Below are 5,701 nucleotides of genomic sequence, written 5' to 3'. Positions count from 1 at the left end.
AAATGATGCGACTCAATATGAGCGTTAGAGACAATAAAAATAATAAATGCATCATGACTGAAAGTCATCAAAATGTAAGTGATCTAATAAATATAACTGAACACATGTATACAATTAAAATCCATACATGTGCAAAAAAAAAAAATATATATATATATATATATATATATATATTCAAAAAAATGTGTAGTGAGTATACGTGGATATAATATAATGGATAAGAAACATGAAACAATATATATATAGATACATGCATGATATATAAAAAGTGATAACGTGTATAGACTTAGGTATATAAATATGTTAATTAATTAGTGTATATAAAGTAATAAAAATATACAAATATATAAAATTGGTACACTAAAAGTGTATACATAATATGTGCATGTAGTAATCATGATATCATACAAGAAATACAATAATAACAATATGTAAATGCATATAAACATGTGTCAGTAAGAGAGAAATATGGATAAGGTACGTATACCAGTACCAATACCTACCCCTTGAGAAAGCTGAGAACATCCCAAAATACCAAACATATACAAAAAAAGGGTATAAATGTATAGCAATGTATACATAAAATGACATTCCCATGCATACACTAAGCCCACATATGATAATAGCACGCAGAAGAAAGCGGGAACGGGCACAATTTGGGCATCATAAAGCACCTCCGCTATAACTGGACAAATGAGCCAATGTATCCATATCGCCTGCAAAGAGATTGAGAATTTGAGATAGTGTAGAATACTCAAAAATAGTCCGACCTGAGTATATATAACTCACACCGACAGAACATTGCGTCCCCACCGCAACAGCATGATCACAGAAATGTATCAACCAGAAATAATCCCATCACACAATTAAAATATCATAAAACTAACTATATTCCATAAAAGTGACGCCATGGAACCCACGGGGTAAATTACAAGAAGGAAGCGAAGGACATTTTTTCATTTAGACCATATGGTGAACTAGTGTTAAGCTTTGTTATCCACTTACACTCGATACGTTCAAGCTTGCGAAAAGTGTCTCCACCTCGTGTTCCGATGATGATTTTATCAATGCCATGTACTTTCAGATCTTGCCACCTGTTGTTATGATGGTCCCGGAAATGTCTGGGGATAGATTTAAGTTTATTAATCATCTCCCAATCATTATCCACAATTTTTTCAGCCTTTTTAATGTCTCTTACATGTTCCTGAATTCTTATTTTAAGCTCTCTTGTGGTCATGCCAATATAGGAGAGACCACACGGGCATGTTGCCCTGTAGACAACCCCCGATGTACTGCAATTAATAAAATGCACAATTTTGTAGCATTTTTTGTTTTCAGAGTCCGGGAAAGTATCCGTTTTGACTATCAAATTGCAGATAGAGCAATGGCCACAGGGGAATGATCCCCACTTTGGTCCCTTGGAACCATATAGATACATATTAGAGTTTGGGGCACTATAGTGACTCCGAACTAGATGGTCGCTTAAGGTCTTGCTCCTTTTGGCTGTAAGTTGGGGTTTGGGGGGTAGAAGCCTTTTAAGATCAGGGTCTGTCAACAGTATGGGCCAAAAGCGAGTAACAATTTTGTGCATCTCAGACCATTGTGTATTGTAGGTAGTGATAAGCCTTACCGTGTCCTCACTGTTTTTCTTTTTGCGCTGTTGTTGAACAAGAAGACTATTACGGTCAGTATGGTATGCTCTCTGATACCCTTTCTCAATATCATTTTTACGGTATCCTCGTTGTGCAAACCGAGCCTTCAAACATTGGGATTCATTTTCGAAGTTTGATTGTGAATCGCATACACGTCGTGCCCGCAGGAATTGTCCTGTGGGGATGGCGCGTATAGTGTGTGAGGGGTGGAACGAAGATGCATGTAAAAGAGCATTTACAGCAGTTTCTCGCGCTGTTTTTTGCCCGCGGCGCACAATGGCCGCGGGCGAAGAGCGGCGCGAGAATTGCAGCGTAAATCGGCGTGCAGGGAGAGGAATATCTGCCTCGGACTTCCTAACAGAATTTTTAGGCGGATGTTCCTCCTGCAAAAGTGCCCTGTGTGAACATAGCCTAATGGTGCCTGCAGCATGGTAGGTGTAATTTGATCTGTGATTGCAGATCTCCATATGCTGTGAACACTGCTTAGTGTTTGGCTATTCGTGTAGTCCCCTCCCTCTGCATTTTATATTTAAAACAACCACTATCCCATCAGTCAGTACCCCTTGAGAAAGCGGACGGCGAAACGTGCGTCGGGGGCGGTCAGTGTGGAGTGTTCCTGCGTGCTTCCTATCATGCAGTCCATGGGTTTGGGGGGCGGTCAGTGTGGAGTGTTCCTGCGTGCTTCCTATCATGCAGTCCATGGGTTTGGGGGGCGGTCAGTGTGGAGTGTTCCTGCGTGCTTCCTATCATGCAGTCCATGGGTTTGGGGGGCGGTCAGTGTGGAGTGTTCCTGCGTGCTTCCTATCATGCAGTCCATGGGTTTGGGGGGCGGTCAGTGTGGAGTGTTCCTGCGTGCTTCCTATCATGCAGTCCATGGGTTTGGGGGGCGGTCAGTGTGGAGTGTTCCTGCGTGCTTCCTATCATGCAGTCCATGGGTTTGGGGGGCGGTCAGTGTGGAGTGTTCCTGCGTGCTTCCTATCATGCAGTCCATGGGTTTGGGGGGCGGTCAGTGTGGAGTGTTCCTGCGTGCTTCCTATCATGCAGTCCATGGGTTTGGGGGGCGGTCAGTGTGGAGTGTTCCTGCGTGCTTCCTATCATGCAGTCCATGGGTTTGGGGGGCGGTCAGTGTGGAGTGTTCCTGCGTGCTTCCTATCATGCAGTCCACGGGTTTGGGGGGCGGTCAGTGTGGAGTGTTCCTGCGTGCTTCCTATCATGCAGTCCATGGGTTTGGGGTGCGGTCAGTGTGGAGTGTTCCTGCGTGCTTCCTATCATGCAGTCCATGGGTTTGGGGGGCGGTCAGTGTGGAGTGTTCCTGCGTGCTTCCTATCATGCAGTCCATGGGTTTGGGGGGCGGTCAGTGTGGAGTGTTCCTGCGTGCTTCCTATCATGCAGTCCATGGGTTTGGGGGGCGGTCAGTGTGGAGTGTTCCTGCGTGCTTCCTATCATGCAGTCCATGGGTTTGGGGGGCGGTCAGTGTGGAGTGTTCCTGCGTGCTTCCTATCATGCAGTCCATGGGTTTGGGGGGCGGTCAGTGTGGAGTGTTCCTGCGTGCTTCCTATCATGCAGTCCATGGGTTTGGGGGGCGGTCAGTGTGGAGTGTTCCTGCGTGCTTCCTATCATGCAGTCCATGGGTTTGGGGGGCGGTCAGTGTGGAGTGTTCCTGCGTGCTTCCTATCATGCAGTCCATGGGTTTGGGGGGCGGTCAGTGTGGAGTGTTCCTGCGTGCTTCCTATCATGCAGTCCATGGGTTTGGGGGGCGGTCAGTGTGGAGTGTTCCTGCGTGCTTCCTATCATGCAGTCCATGGGTTTGGGGGGCGGTCAGTGTGGAGTGTTCCTGCGTGCTTCCTATCATGCAGTCCATGGGTTTGGGGGGCGGTCAGTGTGGAGTGTTCCTGCGTGCTTCCTATCATGCAGTCCATGGGTTTGGGGGGCGGTCAGTGTGGAGTGTTCCTGCGTGCTTCCTATCATGCAGTCCATGGGTTTGGGGGGCGGTCAGTGTGGAGTGTTCCTGCGTGCTTCCTATCATGCAGTCCATGGGTTTGGGGGGCGGTCAGTGTGGAGTGTTCCTGCGTGCTTCCTATCATGCAGTCCATGGATTTGGGGGGCGGTCAGTGTGGAGTGTTCCTGCGTGCTTCCTATCATGCAGTCCATGGGTTTGGGGGGCGGTCAGTGTGGAGTGTTCCTGCGTGCTTCCTATCATGCAGTCCATGGGTTTGGGGGGTGGTCAGTGTGGAGTGTTCCTGCGTGCTTCCTATCATGCAGTCCACGGGTTTGGGGGGCGGTCAGTGTGGAGTGTTCCTGCGTGCTTCCTATCATGCAGTCCATGGGTTTGGGGGGCGGTCAGTGTGGAGTGTTCCTGCGTGCTTCCTATCATGCAGTCCATGGGTTTGTGCAATATCCTTTATTTATAAAGCATGGTCTTTGTTTTGGGTGCAACTTGGAGCTCTAGCTGTATACTTTTATATGCATGCACAATTGTGTGCTCTTCTGTCAGGTGCTAAATATATTTATGTGCTTCTGTTGTCCAAATACTTGATCTATATGATTATCTTTTCTATAGATATCTGCATTTGTTACCACATCACAGGATGTTTTTAGTATGGTATTATTGGATTATTCACGCAGCTCCTCCATACTCTCCTTTTTAACTGTGTGCTATATTGTTTTTATATTTTGATGGCCAATGTGTTATGTATATTTCAATAAACTTTATTTTATATTGTCATGGTACATGACTTGTGCTATGTGTGTTTCATTTTCTGGATATACTAGTAGTCTTCACAGTCTGGTATAGGTATTGATATTTGCTTTATGATTTGTGTGGACGCATTATTGTTTGGCGCATGCCAATGGTCTATACTCGTATAGGTATTCATCAAACTGCATTTTATACCTTCTCCACTTAGATTTGGCTTGAGGTGCAGTATCATCAAGGAGTTTCTCCAACCAATTCAAATTTCTATGTCCCATATTTACTCGCTATTTCTTTTACAGAACTCTGGCCCAAAACCGGGCGATGTAAGAGAATGGGAGAATGAGCTATTCACATAGTTTGAACTTAAAATCATCCTGCCTTATTCAGACTAACGTAGAATAAGTCCATGTGACGGCCATTAAAACTACGGCCGTCACACGGACGCATGTATTTCAGTGGGGCCATTCACATAGCCATTCAATGGACCGCGTTAAGTGTGTAATGGTGGGCGCTAACCGCAGACCCCTTTCATCCTGCCGACGTCTTCATCCCCGGAGATGCCAGCACATGCGGCTGTCCTGTTCTGCAGTGACCACAAGGGTGTGTGTGCACGCTCATTCCCGGCCTTAAAGGGCCAGCGTGTGCACGTTAATAATTAACTAATTACTCCCAGATCACCCTGGACTATAAAAAATGTCCTGCCCTTTCACTCCTTGCCTGAGCGTTTTGTATTTCTCTGTTCGTCTTGCAAATAGTCCCTTAGCCGTATCCTGTTCCCGTGCCCTGCTACCTCTTTTTTTTTTTGTGCAAAAGTAGTAATACATTAAAAAAAATATATATAAATTTGGTTTCACCGTAATTATATTGTCCCACAAAATAACGTAACTGTGTTTGTTCCTCTGCCATCTGTAGTGTTGTAGTCGTCTTGTGACTGCTGACTTACACCACATCTGGTGTCAGTTGCTACGTTTTTCATCTCCTGCCGCCTAGGTCCCATCAGTGCCGTTGCTACTGTCTGGACTATTACAGGTACCCTTGTGCTCGGACCTTATATTGACTTGGTACTCTGTTGTTTGGCCAACTGCTACCCTTTAACGGCGGTGCAGCCTAGTGGGTCCACAGATCGTGACAGTACGCTCAGGCCATGGACTCCGCTGGTCAAACCAAGACCATGACATCAGAAGTAATGCGGGCGGATATGCTAGACCTCCGGTCACGACAGGACCAACTCCTCCAGGGAGTGAACATAATTGCACATCGGCTGGAAATGCAAGCTGCACCTACGGCACCTGCTCCTATTGCTACTGCTGTTCCTCCAATTACAACTCCTGGCAGCACCGATTCCCGATTCTCT

General features: G+C 46.2%; 1 long non-coding RNA gene across 1 annotated transcript in view; it reads right to left on the bottom strand.

The window, feature by feature from the left end:
- Nucleotides 1-426: 426 nt before the first annotated feature.
- Nucleotides 427-5,701, bottom strand: part of LOC142663389 (uncharacterized) — a 236,783-nt gene continuing 231,508 nt past the window's right edge. The window contains exons 4-5 of the long non-coding RNA XR_012851087.1: nucleotides 1,006-1,121; nucleotides 427-716 (exon numbers count right to left, since the gene is read on the bottom strand). This is a non-coding gene — a long non-coding RNA (uncharacterized LOC142663389). The remainder of the gene's footprint in view (nucleotides 717-1,005; nucleotides 1,122-5,701) is intronic.

The sequence above is a fragment of the Rhinoderma darwinii genome, chromosome 11 (genome assembly GCF_050947455.1).
Source record: "Rhinoderma darwinii isolate aRhiDar2 chromosome 11, aRhiDar2.hap1, whole genome shotgun sequence".
Classification (NCBI taxonomy): Eukaryota; Metazoa; Chordata; class Amphibia; order Anura; family Rhinodermatidae; genus Rhinoderma; species Rhinoderma darwinii.
Note: the sequence above shows the minus strand (reverse complement) of the source record. Positions and strands in the feature narration are given on the sequence as shown.